The sequence below is a fragment of the Microcebus murinus genome, chromosome 9 (assembly GCF_040939455.1).
Source record: "Microcebus murinus isolate Inina chromosome 9, M.murinus_Inina_mat1.0, whole genome shotgun sequence".
In the NCBI taxonomy this organism is placed as follows: domain Eukaryota; kingdom Metazoa; phylum Chordata; class Mammalia; order Primates; family Cheirogaleidae; genus Microcebus; species Microcebus murinus.
In genome coordinates, this window is record NC_134112.1 from 19,593,924 (window position 1) to 19,611,916 (window position 17,993).

A 17,993-nucleotide genomic window follows, 5' to 3' on the forward strand; every position below is an offset into this window, starting at 1 on the left:
CTCCCCACGCTCTTTCCCTCGGTGTCCCAATCTCCTCTCCTTATAGGGACACCTGTCATGTCGGATTAGGGCCCACACTAACAACCTCCTTCTATCTTAATTATACCACTTTAAAGACCCTCACTCCAAATACAGTCACATTCTGAGGTACTGGAGGTTAGGGCTTCGTGCATGAATTTGGGGGGGCAGGACACAATTTGGCCCATAATGGAGACTTGGGGTGTCAGGGGCAGACTGAGAGATAGTGGAAGTCCCAGCATGCCCAGTGGGAATCAGACATGACCAGCAGGTGTTCAGTAAGAAACAAAGGTGCCCAGTGAACTCACGGGTACCAGGGAGAGGTGGCACAGGCTGGCCAAGAGCCAGCAGCCACGACCAGAAGACACCAGAGCAGGATGAAAGGCTGCAAGTAGAAGATGCCTGGTGAGAGCCGACCTGAGCAAATGGGCAACTGGACGAGCTTCTGGGAGCACGTGCAAAACCCCAAGGACTTCCAGAAACCTTGAGCTGAGGTGCTAAGTAGCTAGGAAGGAGAAGAGTCGGCAAAGAAAGGTTTGCATTATTAGTGCAACTCTCTTCGAACCCACGGGACGATTAAATCTATAAGGGAAAAGTCTGTGCATTTTGGAAGGAATTAAGTTCTTCCTCGAGCCCAGTCCTTCCCACCACAACACAAACACACACAGATGGCGTCTGGTCTCCTTTTACATGGCATCCTTATAGAGGTAAAACCAAGAAATCAAGGAAAGCAAACAGTCTTCGCGAGTAAAGGGAGAATGAGACAGAGGCAGCAGAAACCGGAAGAGCTACATTTGTGTGCCGGCCACATGCAGCCCGTGCAGCAGCTCCAGGACCGTAAGCTTATGTCCAAGGGAGCGATATACACGTGCATTTGCAGATGAGCCACAATTTATTAATATGAGACTCTGTGGGGTGCACCGCAATAAATTGCAATTCGTGAAATTTATAAACTGAGATAGCACTAGTGAGAGGTCCTGTGAATTGTAATTCTCTCGGCCTGACAAATGAACTGCTTTGAGCAGCGACAGCTTCAGCAGAGTGAGAGAAATAAATCAGCCGGAGGAACTGTGGTAAGAAAGCAAACAGTTTTATTGGCCTATGGGTCTTGAGACACGTTGATTAAGTCCGATTTGGAATCCCCCCACGGTTGTTTTACAAGCTGCTTTATCCAGGAGACCCCCCAGGCTTCTACATAGCACCACAGTCTCCTAGGAAAGATGGGAAGTGAGTTACACTGTGTTTGGGGTAGGAAACAAAAATATATATTTTCTTACGGTCCTGGGAAAAGGTAAGTCTGACCATTGAAGGAGGCTTCTGTGGTCCTGACGTCTGTCTTAGAGCAAAACTTTATGGAGGCTCTCCACAGCACTGATGACGTCTCAGTCTCCAGGGAGCAAATAGAAAACACCTTGAGTTACGGAACCCACTTTGTGAGAATATATTTAGAATAAATGGGACTGATCAGAGGTTAGTGTTTGGACTAACAAAGTACAGGTTTACTTGGCAAACTAAGAGTAGAAACAAGAATGTAGCGGGCAACATGTAAACTGTAGACACTAGAACAAACTGCTTTTAATTATATTTATGTCGTAAGAGAACCCATTTGCTATCAAATAACTCACGTGCTAATTACACTCTGCTCTGTTCATTGAAGCAGGGCCCACAAAAGACTCCATTCTAGGAAGTGGTTTGGTTTTGGCAAATGGTTACATTTATTTTTAAATGTAGCCTTCAAATACAAAATGTCATATTCAGGACTTGTCTTCCCTCTGGTTGATCTGAATTACCGGACAGGAACTATTTAATTTGGAGGTTTATTTGCAACACCCCAGCGGGAAAGAAGTAGCAACTCCGGAGAAGGGAAGGGTAGGGGAACTATTAATATTGCTAAACCATCTGTGTCCAGGTCTTTATGTTCAGGGTCTCACAACCTTCAAGAAGCAATTATCATCTCATGAGAGAGAGAGAGAGAGAGAGAGAGAGAGAGAGAGAGAGAGAGAGAGAGAGAGAGAGAGAGAGAGAGAGAGAGAGAGACTGAGCATTAACTTACCAGGGTCACACAGCACTGATCGGAAAAGGCAGGAATTCATTGTCAACTAACTCCATGCCCTTTCTAGTATATCATGTAACATTTCAAAATTGAGGACCCTAGAATCTTCAGGTGAGAGTTCCCTCCATGTCCCCAGCCTTTCTTCCTGACTGCTGATGCAGATCTCCCCAGACCCCAGAGCAGATCACTGCCTCCCACGTTCTCGCCACCACCGGGGAAGGAAGCTCCACCTCCGGCCTGGGGCAGGACAGCCCAGCAGCTCAGTCTGCCCCAGCCCCAGCCGCTCTGCTGGGCTGCCGGTGGGGACAGAGGCCGGGCATCTGGGCACCCCGGGAAGCAAAGCCTGCGGGGGGCCAGGGAGAGGGCAGTGCTGGGCAGCTTCCAGTTTGGGGAGCGGGCTGCCCTGAGATGGAGCGAGGCGGGTCACAGAAGTGCTGCGGTGCAGACCCAAACAGTTTGTTGCAGCCCCAGGAAACTTCCGAAATGTCTTTCCCAGAAGCTCGGGCTCCGCCAGGAGCAGGCGCGTTTGCGTGGCTGCAGGGCACCGGCAGCGGCACGCCTCGCTCCCCCAGCTCCCTGTGGCAGCGGGAGCAAGAACTTTGGGGGGGTCGGGTGCATAAACCACAGCAGGGAAATCTGACTTCCAAAACACAGAGCGAGCGGGGGATGTCCACCTCCCCAGCACGCAGCGTCTGGGCTGATCACCAGCAAGGTTCCTGCCACCTGAGGTGCAGGTGGGGTAGGGGCGTGTCTCAGGCGTCCTGGCTTGGGGGCAAAGACCTGTTTTACCTGGCCCTCCCTCCTGCCATTGCTCACACCTGGACTGTAGCCAGGAATGGGGGAGGGGGTGCTAAATGCGCGTTTTCCAGCCCTTTCAGCGAGCTCAATCCCAAACACTTTTTCCATCACCTGACCACCCCTCTCATCCCCAGCTCCTAAATCATTCTTGCTTCCTCTTAGCCTAGTAAATCTCCTGGGCGTCCTGTTCAGATGCACATTGTGATTCCATTCAACAGGCCTAGGTGGGGGCCTGGGCTTCTGCATTTCCAACAAGCTCTCAGTACACGGATGCCTTGGTCCTTGCACCACACTTTGAGTGGCAGAGGCCAATAGATCGGTCCCAGATTCCCAAAGCTGGTGTTGAAAACTCTGGGCTGCCTTTGCATTGGCTACCTCTCTTCCCTCCTGTATCTCCTCCCCACCTGTGCTGTGCTCCAGGCAAAATTAGTGACCAGCCTGCCGCAGGCAGCCTGTGCTGCCGGGCACCCACCCCCACCCCAGGCTTTCTCTGCCTGCCATTTCCCTGGGCAGCAAGGCAACACCCTGTTTGCCTGTTCAAATCTTACCTCCAGCAAGTCCTAGCCTTCCCGTAAAACCACCGTCTTCCTGACAGGAAGAGCTGCATTCCACAGTGGTGGCACACAAGAGAACAAGCCCTGCTTTCTCGGGAAGTGTCAACGCCAGGGATTGTTGGGAAGAGAAGACAGATCTGGGCCACCTCCTTCTGAATGGAGCAAGCCTCAGAAAGCAGCCAGGCTGAGACCACTGCTCTGTCGTGGCCATCTCAGGGCACTCACTAGAGTCTAATATGCTCGAAAATGTAGGGACGGCAGTGCCTTGGGCAGTGAACACCTGTGTCTAGGAGAATCTTGCTGACGCAGGTAGAGTTTCATTTTCTTGCTTCACCTTGGTGAGGCCAAACACCAGCTAATGAAAAGTGCATTATGTACTTTCTGGAAAAAATATTTTATACAGTCTGATATTTCACTGGGAAATGACCAAAGAGTATGAATTCTTTGCCGCCCTTTGTTTTGATTTAAATATTCCAAAGCACCTTATCCTGGCAAAGACCCCTGAGAAGAGCTATCTAAGGCTCTCAGTTTTCCGGTTTTATTCCAGACAGTGGAATGCTAGCCAAGATTTTCTGGTTGTAGAACCTCTTCTGATTCTGATGTCTCACTGGCTGTGGAAACTATTGGGAACTGGAATGAAAGTTTCCATCTTATCTTCCCCTCTGTTCTTTTGCAGAGGAGGGTGTGGTGTTATCAGTTTGCAGTGGGTTTAGGGGAGGTGGCAACCTTGCAGAGAGTTTGGTGGGTTTTCTTTCCCGAGCTTTGCTGTCAGTTGTTTTGAGGGAAATGAATAATCGGGTCTTAGAATCCCTGGATGTGAGGAGATAACATTGACTATGGGCAATTCTATTTACTGATAAAAATAATATATAGTTTTCAAATGCTCCCATAGTGAGTCACTTCTAAATAGTCAGAAATACGTTTCCTGCAATTATTCTTTGAGATTTGAATTAATAATTCTATAAAATTGCTCCCCTCACTAAGATAGTGCTATTGAATGCATGTGGAATTAGCAATGTGGTCCTAAACTTGCAGTAACCTGGTCTTTGGGGACTCACCAGATATTAATCAAAATCCAGAGCATATTCTGTCATAAGAAATGTATTCTAGTTTCTCTTCCTGAAAGTAGCAAAGAATAGCATACGAGCAAGAGTCAGACAAACTCTATTAGCAAGTTTCCAGAATGTCCAGGGCACTGGCGGTTAATCCGTCCTCCTCTTTGGCAAAAGGCAAACATCACAAAGCACTGATGGATGGAGCCACAACCTAATCTCAACACCCAGTGAAGCTGCAGGGTCTTGAAGAAAAAAATCAGGAGATCTGGACGCTACATCCTGCTGCTCTGCCCCTCAACTTCCTTATCTGGAGAGCGGGGACAAAAACTGCCCCACTACCTGGCAGGGTGGCTGTGATGGTCAAACCAGACCATCGCTGAGCAGCACCTTCTGAATTTACCGAGAGAGGAATGCTGTGTGATTGGCGTGTCTGCTGCTGGTTCTAGTGCTCAACAAAGCAGTTCCATCCTCTGCTGCCTCCCAGGTCCTCTTTCCTTGCTCCAGTTACCTGTAAAGGTAGAAGTAAGAGGGAGGAAGGAAAGTGACAGGTATTTCAGAGTGATGATCAGAATTGTGTCCAGTTTTACGTATCATTCTCGAAATCTTTCCTGCATGTCTTTCACTCAGTTCCCAAATTCTCCAATCCCATCTCATCACCCATCTCAGTAACAAAATTAGTTTATCCTAGTTAACCTAGATAACTTATCTTTTCCCCACTCCCAGGAAGGAGAGAGGATCATTGTGTTTCTACAGGCTCTTATGAAGGGAGATTACTGGTTATCATTTCCAAAAGATGGAGAAGGGGACAGTCCTGTTAGAGAAGGGAGCCTGCTAAGGATTCTAGTGCCTCCTCCAGGACTGGATGGGAACCGAGACTTGTGATTCCAGGTGAGAAGGTTCTACCTCCCTGGCAACCCTGGGGAGGTGGCAGGGCCTCAGGAAGAAATCACAGCCATGGCACAGCTTTGTCAAGACATGGTGGAGCCACCAGCCTCAATGACCATGAGGACTTAGCAAATGAGCACATCTGTGGTCACCTATGTGGACCAAACACCAGAGGGCCCTACCTGAATGTTCCGGATGAATGTTCATAGGAACTGGGGGGAAGGAGGAGTTCCAGGAAAGTCTGAGAGTGAATTTCCCATCACCCTGGCAGTTTGGCTGCAGTAACATATCAGCTTTCATTTAAAGTAATAAAAGAAATGTGACATTTCTTATGCCCTGTCATGTAGTATAGAAGTCACATGCCTGCTATCTCTCTGGGACATTCTGGCAGATAACTCTGCTTTCTTTGGATGCTCTAGAGTTTGGGAGAAACCGTTCTAAAGATCAGCACAAGCTCTTTCCGAAATGACTTTCCGCTCCCACCCCCAGTGCGAACTGACCCAGGGAAATACCAACCCGGTAAATATCTCCTCCATGACCTGCAAGTCAAGCCCGAGCAGCCGAGCCTCACTTCACCCACATGCACTTCTTGGCAAGCCTCGAGGAGACAGGAATGCTTTATCTTTCTTATATCCAAACGGGAACAGGAACTCACAATAAACACATCGAGAAATAAATGACTAGCAAACATTGTGCATGGTTACCAGGTGAGAACTAATGTCAATCCACTCCAACCAACCAAGGCTCACAATTTGGGAAATAGAAATGTTATTGTCCTTATCTTACTCTGAGAAAATTGAGGCCCGAAGATAACAAACTATTAAGTGGTAGAGCTGGGATTGGAATCTGACTTTGCCTTCTATTCTCCGGGGCTAGGTAATCCTAATTACCTGGCATTTTTTAGCAGCATGCTGGAGAGAGAGAGAGAGAGAGAGAGAGAGAGAGAGAGAGAGAGAGAGAGAGAGAGAGAGAGAGAGAGAGAGAGAGAGAGAGAGAGAGAGAGAGAAATGAAGGGCTCAGCTGCTGAATGTAGACTAGAGAACCCAGATTTAAAATGTAACCATTGCCATATTTGTCAAACTCTGGAAGGAGAGACTGGGAGTTCCAGTAGGCGTCTGTTGAGTCCCAGCTGAAATGTGCCCATCGGCCGATTTAACGTGATAATCGGGGGTGGGGCCCTGGTGACAGGCTGTGATGTATTGGCTGTTGTTCTGCACTTTGATGTTCCTTGGAATTTGTCAAAACTTCACTTCAGCACTCCAAAAAAAGTGCCATGGCGTCATCTGTCCCACTCTGTCTGCAGGAGCAAATGGCAGGGGAGTGGCTGTCCCCGGAGTTAAGGTCAAAGCCAGGTCAGAGAGTGGCAGACCTCTCCTAAGGACAGCCCGTGTGGCAGCCACTCCCCGGCTTACCACCTCACACCGGGGGGACTCCAGTCTCTGGGGGATAAAAATCTTTGCTGTCTCTGAGTGAAGGGGACTGCAGATCCCTCCTGTCGTAGCTCAGTCACGGGGCTTCTGGAAAAAGGCATCATCTTCCACACCCTTAGTCGTGGGGATTGAGCTGCAGGCAAGGTGGGCAGGGGGGCTTGTGGAATGGGGGGACGTGCCAGCTGAGCTCGCTGAATGCTCCAGAATGCTCCCTGTCAGGGTCGGGCTGCCAGCAGCAGCCCAGGGCAGGAACCAGCCTCTGCCACCCTTTTGGCAGCTGCAGTCACAGAGGTGCAACAGGCAGGAAGGCGTGCTGGTGCCCAGGCTCCAGGGCCCAGATGAGTCACCGCCAGGGTCCCGGCCAGCTGGAGAGCCAGGCCTGTTTCCCAAGGCTGGTCTGGGCAGCAGAAAGATTTTGGAACACTGCTGACACCCAGCACTGGGGATCTGTAGGGGCTTCTGGGAGCTTCTGATCTGTGAAGGGTCACCCTGTCACAGAGGTGAAGAATGGCAATGTTTGGGGCAACAGGGTTAAGGGGAAGAATGGTTTCCCTAGAAAACCCGATCGTGCTATTGGGTTGCTTCTCGTTGGCCTCTTGATGGGGCTGGACCTATCAATAGGGTCTCAGTGGGTCCCCGTTACTGTGACATTGGAATCACTGTTCTGATCTTCCCAGCACAAGATGACATCACCTCCATTGAGAAGCCAATCCCCAAGAGAATCCAAAAAAGCCATATGCCTTAGTCCATTCAGGCTGCTATATCAAAATGCCATAAACTGGGTGGCTTACATAAACCCAGAGAAATGTATCTCTCACAGTTCTGGAACCTGGGAAATCCAAGAGCAAAGCACTGGCAGATTCTGTGTCTGGTGAGGGCCTGCTTTCTCGTTCACAGACAGCACCTTTTTGCTGGCCCCACTTGGAGGGCATAAAGCTTGTGAGGGTGGCAGTCACTACAACCTGTGGTGACAAAGGGATTTAGACTATGAGACTTGGACAGTCCAGACATGGGTCTTCTGTCCACAGAAGCCTTCAATTTCCCTTCTATTTTAGCTTGAAGGAGGAGCTCCATTGCAAACCAACTTCTCCTTCAAACCAACAATTTCTGACAAGGAAGTGGCCTGAAGGGTCACTTGGGATTAACTACTAAGAAATAATTTCAGCAAGGGGCCACAGACATCGAGACAGTTTGGCTCCCTGTGCTGAGAAGGTGACGTCAGCCATGCAGATAAATTCCAAAGAATCTATCACCCCTCAGACAAGGCTTTACTAGCTTATAAAATGTTCCTGAGCTCTTTCCATACTGACAACTTCTGGGGGCCGTCCAGGGCATCCTGGAAAATTACAGCAAGAGGGTGTCTTTCCAGTTCTTCCTTATCCAGAGCCTAATTTCTTTTGGACTTAGTCTAATTTCTTTCTATTCCATGAATTGTTGTTAAATGGGAAGGAAGTCTTGTTCCAGCACTAATGTCAAATGCTAGGCAGAAGTGCATGGAAAAATGACCAAACTCTAGATTCAGATCAGAAAATATGCCAGAGTTGGATAATGAGCATTGAAATTATTAGAGTTTGTCTCTCTGAGTTCCCACTAAGTCATTTCTCAAGGCCTGTGTATTGGTACCTTCATATCCATTCTACAGATCAAGACACTGAGATAAAGACAGACTGGATATAATACGCTTATGGGTATTCAGCTAATACCTAATAGCTGCTGAATTGATCCAAAGGGGGCATGTCGCCTTGCTCTCAGACCTCCTCACCGTCACCCTGCAGGGAAAAAAGTGAGATGCATGAGATCAAACGAAGGTGGAGACAGAAAGGTCCAATAAAGCAGGAGTTCCCTTGATCTATGAAGCTCCCTGTACCCTTTGGGGGGCTCTTTGAGAGAAAAGAGATTTCCACGAGGCAGAAGAAACCAATCAAATCCAAGCAAACATTTGCTACCAGCCAAGATCACTTAATAGAGAATGCAATCAACCTTTACAAATAACATTTGAAAATATGTAACATCTTCTTACTTGTTGCTGGAGTATGCTCTTATTACTGCCATTTTCCAACAAGGAAACAGAAGCTTGGAGAAGCTGCCTTCCCCAGGGTCATACAGCTAATAAGCAATAAAAATAGACCACCCAGCACCCCAGCTGTTCTGAATTTAAATCCAGAGTTCTTTGCCCTACATTGCAGAAGTTCTTACCTATGTAAGAGTTAACCAGAGCTGTATCATTGGCTAACAAAGGAAATATTGATCAAAAGGGACCTAAAATGCACTAGAGGAGCTGTCTCTTAAGGGAATATTCATTCAACAATGCCCTAAACTATTCACACAGAGGGGCTCTAGGGTAGAGATCACCTAAGGGGTCGACTCTGGGCCAGTAGGGGTCCTAGAAGGCTTTCTCAGTGAACCTCCTAGGGCTGGTGTCTTTCCAAGGTGGGAGTCTTGTGTTTGCTCCAGCATGGGCTCAGGGCGTGCACTGGGACCTTGGACCCTGAAGCCTTACAGGGAAGCCCTGGGATGGTCCAGGCATCCTGGGATCTGGTCCAAGGGGGTACAAGCCTGGGCCTCATGTCCTCCCATTATCATTCAGAGGGACACAGACTCCTGCTCTCCATGCCATTCTTCACTCACAGAGCTGTCCTCAGGAGGTGAAGTGGGGACAAGACAACATCCCCAGGTGTTGACTCCAGCTTAGGCTCAACCTTGGGAGCCCAGGCCACAGCAAAATGGCTTGTTCTGGCCAACGCACTCATAAGCACAGAAGATCACACCCCAGGCTAAAAAGGCGGAAAACCAGTAGGCAAGGAAACCGTTTTGTCATCCAAGGACAATAAAGTTTATGTATTCCCAGATGTGGGTCCTCCCACTTAATCAAAGCAGAGGCCCATTCCAGTGAAAAGAGCTTTTCTCCAGCAAAATGGGAAGGCAGCTTCTTCGGGGCTAAATTTAGACTTTACCCACAGGGGAAGGGCTCCAGTTCTTCAGGGCTGCCGACAGAACAAGCAAATGGTTCAGTGCCCCAGCTGGCTACAGCCAGCTCCAGCGCCAAGCCAGCATGAGTCTGAAATGTTCCTAGCCCAGGAGTGTGGGCCGTGCAATCCCTGGGGCTGGGCTCTGCCCCAGGCTGGATCACATCTTGGAGGGTGTACAGCTTGGGTCACCCTGCTGGTGCGTCAGCTCTGTTTGCCTGCTCCACCAAGAAGCAGCAACTCAACACCCTCTACTCCAGAGCCTGGGCTCAGAGCTACAGAGTATACAAGGTACAAGAAGGCCTGGGCCTTTGCCCTCAAGAATACCTTAAAGATATCTTAGGGATCCAACATGGATAGGGCAATGCTTTGCAAAATGACCAAGTTAATATACAGAGTGGCATGGTTCTAAAGCAGTAAGAATAAGCACCCCACGACATGTAAGGTTTCAGTGGAAAAGTTGGCTGTTCCTCCTGAGTTAGCTCCCCTTCCATCTAAAGCTCGGTAGTGTCCTTCCCCAAGTGGCCCAAAAACAATCATGGCAGAATATTGAGAGGCATGCCCCTTCTTGGGGACAAGTGAGTGTAGTCCCTACCAAAGGAAGCCAAACAAGTTACATTCATTTCTCTCCTTGACCAAGCTGGTAGTGTTTCCCCAAAGGTACCCTACACTATACATTTTGCCTCCTGTCCTTAACCCTCAGGAAGGTGGTCACCAATTCACTACTGTCAAATCTAATCGCTACTTACACCAGGACAGGCTGGTGAGACTTGGAAGGGGGGGTGGGGGAGGCGTGATAACAATCAAAATTAACTGTGTCCTTCCCATCCAGCGATCCTAAAGACATGAAACCAGATTTGCTCAGGGAGTAAAACAAGATGAAAATTCACCCCCTGAAACATGCCCCACACCACATAGACACATCTCTAATGACACCTCCTTAGAAGCCTCTGGCAAACAGAGCTAATTGCCATTTCCACTGGGCTCTCATGATCCTGTGCCCTTAGCTTGGTTACAGCACTTACTCCTCTATAAACATTCATGATTTACACTGGACTCCCCCTGAGATTTGGAATTACTCAAAGGAAGGGTCTTGGTTTTATCTCTTTTTGCATCTCTAACTCCTGGCGTATAGTAGGCCTTCTATAGACATTAGACAATTGAATGAAAGAATGACTCAAATGTATAAACAGTCTTGTTTAAATATCTTGGTGCTCTCCTTAATGAAAGAGATTGGCATAAGGTTAAGGTTAATAGAGTTCCATGAAAACAAGAGAAGAGGTGTCTTAGGACTGCCCGGGCACCCCTCTCCAGCCTAGGATGGAACAAGCGGGGTCCCCTCCACAGTGAGCAAGCACTTTCTAAGCTTTGGTTATCTTCAACTAGTTCTTGTTAAATGGAAAGAACTGGGCCACCTTTTGTATCTTTCTCTCTCTCTGCTTATCCAGAAGTGGCCATTCTGCCTTAATCTAGTGGCTCTTCTGGCAGTAGGTTAAAGGCATGTATCAAAAACCCATCCTGATTCAAACACTAGAGACAGAGACAGACGGGGGTGGGATGGGGGAGTTGAGGGGAAAGACAGCTGCCCTAACTATCTGGAGTAAAGCCCCTCAGCAACCTCCCAGCCTGTCTGTCCCTGCACCAATGACCTGGCTGTGGATAACACCGTTCCCAGCTACCTTACCGGCTAGACTCTTACCTCCTGCTCACTGGAGGTCAGCTGAAGAACTCTGTCCACCAAACCTAGTGTGAATACCCAGTGACAGTCTAGCAAGCAGAGAAGAGAGGTATCCCCTTAAGGAGTGGGAGAATTCTCAGATAACCTAATCAAGCCCAAGCAATTGCCCTATCTTCTAGTGCAAGTGCCAAGGATGTAAATATTCAAAAGAGAAGCATGCCTGTGGCACCATTCCTAAGCCAAATTTTGCACTGCATCTCAGCCAACCAGGAAGGGAGGACGAGAATGCAAATCCTATTTTAAAAATAAATAAATTAATTAATTAATTAAATAATTCACAGTGGCCAGACATTTCCAAAAGAGGCTTGGGCTACAAGACAAGGTACTAAGTGAGAATACTAAAGGGGATTGCTGAATGGAAGGATGATGAGGGTGGATGCGTGTGTTTCCTTTAATAAATAAATAAATATAAAACATTGTAAGTTGCCATGTGTATTTCAACTTGATGTTTAAAGACATTGGACTTAGCAGGCAGGAACTGTTGCCCTCTACTGGTTGGAACGCCATAATTTTGTATTTGCAGTTGCCCAAATGCTTTTTATCCCTTCGAGGGGATGGTGGTGATGGTGGGAGAGGAGGGAAAAAGGAAGGAGAGGAGAAGGGAGAGGAGGTGACAGCCACGGAGATCAGGTTTACACAGCATGTTGGTGTCTTACCAAGTGCATTCAAACAAACTGAGTTACTTAAGCCTCACAGTTATCCTGTGAAGAAGGTGGTGTTGCAAATGAATTGACTCTGGCAGAGAAAGAAATTCGATCAGCTGGCTACAGATTCTGACACAGTAAAAGACAGAGCTGAGGTTCTGATTCAGGTTTTCTAAATACAAGCCCTGGAATGGCTTCCTTCACTCTATACTTATTTGGTGAGCTTTATTTATATTTACTTAAATCCAGTCTTTTGAGGGAGAGTTTTTTAAAGTCCCTTTTATGTGTTGAAGATGTAATTCATTCACACATTTATTTGTGAATATTTATTAGACACCTGTTCTACGCCTGGCCTTCAAGCTTTGAACTAGGGAAGATCAGAGAACAAGGCAGACTCCGGCTTTTACAGAGCTCTGAAGGGGCAGCCAGCACACAAAGGAACAAATCAAGAAGGATCATGATGTCAGAGAGTAGTAAGGGTTGGAGGCAATGAAACAAGGTGAAGATGTACAATGGCCCTAAAGTGAAAATGAGTTTGGCAGATGCCACCTCTCTATAGCTAGAATTTTCAGAAAGGTGACTTATAACAGAAAAGGACCAGTCTTTGTCTTCCCAAATATAGGTCTGAAAATCATTGGAAAATATCAGAAGAGTGGCCTGGGAATGGACATTTGTTTGGACACCCCTTTAAGAAGCCTCTGAAGCATGGAGGTAGGAAAGAACTCCTCTAGAAATGCATATATTTTTCTATTGACAAAGATTAAGAGAGCTTATTGCTAAAATATCTGTATGACTGTGATGCATTTAAATTTATTCAACCAGTTACCTGACTTGAGCAGCTTTATTTATAATATCTAAAGCCTGGAACCAACCCAAATTTCAACAGATGAATGGTAAGACAAAATGTGGTGAATCCATACTGTGGAATACTACTCAGCCACGAAAAGGAACAACAAACTGTTGACACATGCAGCAACTCAGAGGGATTTCAAGGACTTTATGCTAAGAAAAGCCCTTCTCAAAAGGTCACAAGGTTGCACACTGTATGATTCCATTGATGTAACATTTTCAAAATGACACCACTGTAGAGACAGAGGACAGGAAAGTGGTAGCCAGTGGATAAAAAAAGGGAAGGAGCGGTGTGACTACACTGGGGAATACAAGGTGATTCCCTTATGGTGATGGAATACTTCTGGAACTTGATATGGTGGTAGTTATACTAATCTATACATATGATAACATATCATAGAATTGAACACAAAAACTGAGTCCATGTAAGAACTGCTGAAATATGAGTAAGAGGTGTAATCCACTTGATGGTTTTGAGCCAATCAATGTCCTTGGTTCATAATATAAGAGGGCATCATCATTGGGACAGTGGGGTGATGGGTACATGGGGCCTCTCTGCATTATTGTTACAATTTATTGTGATCTATAGTTATTTCAAAAGAAAAAGAAAGAAGATGAAGGCAAAGGGGAAAGAGGAAGAGGAGGTGTAGGAGGAGAAGGAAGAAGAGGCAGTGGGGGCACATTTGGAACTGCCAAGCTGACCCACTGCTTCACCAAGCCCTGCTGTTACCCTTACAGAGGGGTGTTCTGAGGCCCTGGGCTTTGGAGGCCTGCATGGTAGGCAAATAACCTGACAATAACAAGGAAACCATGTGAGTAGGAAGCAGTTGCTTTATAACTGGAAGAAATAAAGAAGGAAGAAATCGTGGTCCACATGAATACTGGGTTTTCAGATCTAACAGAAAGTTCTGCATGGAAAACTTACTCCACCAACACAAGACCTGTCAGCCCCATGCAGTGGAGAAAGGGGCTCGAGGGCAGGGGATGCCTCGGGGTGGGGCAGGTCCTTTGCCTTTTGGTTTCTACAATATCCTCTGTGGTTTGTAGGGCCCAGAGCCAGGCAGCTGCCAGGGCCAGGCAGCTCTAGTGCAGGTGTTGGTGGATCTTCAGGGGCCATGGTGGCTCAAGTGGCAGCCACCCCCGAGCTGGGGCCATAGCAGAGAGGCTAGGGAAGGGATGGACTTGGGCACCATGGGGGGCACTTAGGAGAGCACTTTGTGGGGGCCGGTGCTGCTGCTGGGTATGGGGGAAGTCAACTCTGCAGATAAAGATTTTTTATTTTAAATGGAGGGATTGGATCAGATGGGTCTCAAGACTATTCTAGCCTTAATATTCTGCATTTCCATGAGTCACCTATACTAAGCTAGTCACTGTGATTCAGCATTCGCTTGTGTTCTTTACTCTCAGTTTCCTGGCAGCTGAAGTGAAATCATCTATATTTTGTGCCAAGTATTATGACACTCATCATAGACAGCTTGTATTATTGACTATAGTTTTATTGGAATATCTTGTCCCACAACAAACCGAGGCCGTAATTGACTTTTATTTGTAACCCTTGGTGTCATTCACATAGCACGCATAATTGTAGAGTTTAACTGAACATAACTCAATGACTAAAAACAATAAATAAATAAAAAGTTCTAGTTGAAAATATTGACAGATTTGACCATTTGACTATATGAAAATTTAATGGTTTGGTAGAATAAAAATGACCACAAAGCCAAAAAATTAATGGCAATTTGGGCAACATATTTGTAAAATATATATGGAAGGCAAAGACAATAGGCTAGAAGTGAATAAGCAACACACAAAACAACAAATGGCCAATAAGTATATGGAAAGATATTCAGTCCCACTGCTTAGCAATGACATGAAAATTAAAACAATGAGATGCTGACTTTTTGTTTCTGTTTTGTTTTTATCTATCAGATCAGCAAAAATTAAAATAAATCACAATATATAATGCTACTGATGATGTGGAGAAATGGGTATTCTCATACCCTGCTAGTGGGACCATAAATGAAGTGGTGGAGACAGAGTTAAATTCAATAGTAAATAACAAAAATCTTAAATAGTTCATCAATTAGGGATTTGTCTTTAAAAATAACAATTAGGAAACAGGGAGACTAAACAAGAATAGTCATTGAGGAATTGCTTATAAGAGTGTAAATTTGGAAACAAGCTAATTGTCCATTAATAGAAGAATGGATAAATAGGAGTGTTTTTATCTATGGGAATATTATACCATCGTTAAAATGAATGAACTAGATCTACATGAATAAATATCTAAAATACACTGTTGATTTCAAAAGGTAGGTTAGAGAAGAAAATGTACAGTATAATAGCATTTGTGTACATTTTTAAAACACAGAAAACAGTATTACCGTGTTTCCCTGAAAATAAGACAGGGTCTTATATTTATTTTTCCTCAAGAAGACACCCTAGGGCTTATTTTCAGGGGATGTGCTATTTTTTTTAAGTATGGTACAACGATCTACACTGATTCACATATAGTTTAGTCATCTTCTTCTGGAACATCATCATAACTCTCCAAACCCCGAATGCCATCCTGAATTTCTTGCAACTCTATTTCCTTTGGAACCATTGGCCCCAATCTCTCATGACAAGCAATAGAGCTCTCACAGGGCAGATGAGAAGGGCTGCTCATCTTCTTTACCACTCCGTGACGAAATGCATGGGTTGTGCAGATACGCTGCATAGCCACGCCCATCACTAGGTCTTATTTTTGGGGTAGGCTTTCTATTGCCCAAATGCTTAGAAATCCTGCTAGGGTTTATTTTATAGGTAGGTCTTATTTTCGGGGAAACACAGTATTTTTTCCACTACATATTATTCATAGATATGTAATAAAGGCATGAAAAAATGACCATAAAAGAGCCTTGTTGACTTCAAAATTGAGTTTGAGGGAGACAGATGAGATTGGAAAGGAATACGAATGGGGCTTTGACTGATTCTATATTTTGTATCTTTTTTTTTAAAAAAAGGTTGGATTAAATGAGACAATGCACATAAGGCACCTGGTATGTAGTATCTGATTTATGAAGCTTATTCCTAAGAATTGTATCTCTTTTGCTACTATTAAACATGAGATTTTTCTCATTATACTTTCTAATTGTTGTTTTACATATGAAAGCTATTTTTTCTTTTTATTAATTTGCACTCTGATATATTACTGATTTTCTCATTTTAACTGTTTTTTCAGGTGATACTTTTAGGTTTTACAGAGATATAATAGTATCTTCTACAAACAATGATAGCTATATCTCGTTTTCCATTTTTGTGGCTCTAATTTTTTTCTCTTGTCTGATTCTATCAGTTTGTATCTCTAGTAAAATGACAAAAAATAGTGGTATCTATTTAATATTCCTGACTTTGGTGGGAATGCTGTTAGCACCAGGTTTGGTTCATACTGGATTTGAAATAGATGTCAATGAAGTATCTGTTATTAATGTATTGAGTATTTTGTCAAAAATAGACATGGGATTTGTCAAATGATCTTTCAGCAACTATGAAAATAAATAATTTTTCTCAGATTTATATGGTAAATCTTGCATTCCTAGAATACTTACTTAACAAATGATACAGTATTGTTTCAATGTGCTGTTGAATCACATTTTCTAATATTTAATTTTGGATTTGAAAATAGATATAAGAAAAATAACTCTATTTTGTGATCTTTGGGGGCTTTTGATATCAATGTAAAGCAATTTGTTTTTTAAAAAATTGAAAGTTGGGGGGCGGAGCAAGATGGCGGACGAATAACACCGCCAGACAGAGGGTCTCTGAAGAAAAGACAGATTCTAGCAGAAACTAGAGGAAAGAAGCAAGAAGACGAGCATACAGCGGACGAGGGCCAGAAGGAGGGGTACCTGAGACCCCGGGAGACTCCACAGGAGGAGGCTGCGGAGGAGAACTGGAGGCTGAGACCACCGGAGCAGCCCGGAGACCAGCGGCAAGGGTAGGTGGATTTGCCATTTCCCCTCCCCTGCATTCGGGACTGCTGGTGGGCTCCCAAGCGGGTGAGGAGACCTGTGGACACCAGTCCAGAGACTGCTGCTGCCTGCCAACGGTGAGCCTGTAGCAGACGTGGCACCAGGTTCCCAACTTCCTCCGGGCACCTCCGTGTGCACAGACCCGAGCCGCGCGGCAGGCGCCATATTGCCTCCTCCTCCCCTCCGCCGACCCTACCCGCGGCTGCCCAGAGAGACAATACAGTCACCAGCCGTAGGCACCTCCAGGGAACGGGACCTTCCCGTTTGGGACCCCGCCCGCCCTCCCAGGTGCTGCTGGCACCGTGTTCCCAGGAAAACGGTGCCGACTCAGAGGCTGAGAGACATAGACCCAGCTTGGGCTCCCTGTGGGTGAATTAGGACCGGAAATCCTCTCCCTGGTGGGAATACAGTTTGAACTCTGGGACCCAGAGGTCGGACCTGCAGACCAGATCCCCTGCACCAAGGGCTAGCATTGCCCAGGGCACAGAAGGGTTATATGTGAACAGCCTACTGAGGTCTGTGTGCCTCCAGGGGCGGATCAGCGTCCTAGAGGGCAACCCTCCTCCCAGGAGGAGGCTGTGCGCCCAACCCAGGTGGCGTTCCTGTGCAGGGAATCTCCCCGCCGGCATCACAGTCCGGGGAGGCCTGGTGGCTTGTGGTCTGGCCTGCTGGCAGAGGCCCAGGAGTAACTGCGGAGTTGGGGAGGGTGGAAAGAAGCGAGGCCTGCTGGAGACTGCGGGTCTCAGACAGCCCCATCCCCACACCCAGACTTTCTGGCTGAGCAGGATCATTCCAGCCCCGCCCTGACAGCTCTCCCTGGAAGCAGAGAACAGAACTTTGACCCCTGCTAACAGCCTGAGGGCAGGCTTACCCAACCCAGCTCCGCCCAGAACGAGAGCTGATAACAGGACTCAAAATCAACATCATAGCCTGTTCCTCCAAGCAAACACCACCTACTGACAGGGACGGCATCTTGCACAGCCTTTCCAC

General features: G+C 46.4%; 1 long non-coding RNA gene and 1 pseudogene across 1 annotated transcript in view; both read right to left on the reverse strand.

Annotated features, from left to right (window-relative positions):
* Positions 1 to 1,121: 1,121 nt before the first annotated feature.
* The window catches only part of LOC105858267 (uncharacterized), an 83,448-nt gene continuing 66,576 nt past the window's right edge, over positions 1,122 to 17,993 (reverse strand). The window contains exons 3-6 of the long non-coding RNA XR_012920990.1: positions 8,497 to 8,562; positions 4,879 to 4,986; positions 1,321 to 1,405; positions 1,122 to 1,229 (exon numbers count right to left, since the gene is read on the reverse strand). This is a non-coding gene — a long non-coding RNA (uncharacterized LOC105858267). The remainder of the gene's footprint in view (positions 1,230 to 1,320; positions 1,406 to 4,878; positions 4,987 to 8,496; positions 8,563 to 17,993) is intronic.
* On the reverse strand, positions 2,063 to 3,115 carry LOC142861004 (uncharacterized; annotated as a pseudogene).